The sequence below is a fragment of the Pterocles gutturalis genome, unplaced genomic scaffold (genome assembly GCF_000699245.1).
Source record: "Pterocles gutturalis isolate BGI_N339 unplaced genomic scaffold, ASM69924v1 scaffold13772, whole genome shotgun sequence".
Classification (NCBI taxonomy): domain Eukaryota; kingdom Metazoa; phylum Chordata; class Aves; order Pterocliformes; family Pteroclidae; genus Pterocles; species Pterocles gutturalis.
The window spans coordinates 1-245 of NW_010112928.1; positions in this window are offsets into that span (position 1 = coordinate 1).

The window sequence follows — 245 nt, forward strand, 5'->3', positions numbered from 1 at the left end:
CCCCAGTGCAGAACCAGAGAAACGGGGCATCTGCTGGGGAGCCCCTGCGGCCCCCGCGCTGGGCTGGAGCGCTCGTCTCTGCGCAGCCGCCACCTGCAGAGGAATAACTGAGCAGGGGGACAGGAAGGAAAAGGAAAAAAAGAAAGAAAGAAAAGAGATATTTGAAATCTTGTGTTTACTAGTGTTCAGTACATGAGATTCCTAAAGAACATGTGTCCTCCTAGTTAACCTTGTCCTGGAATATA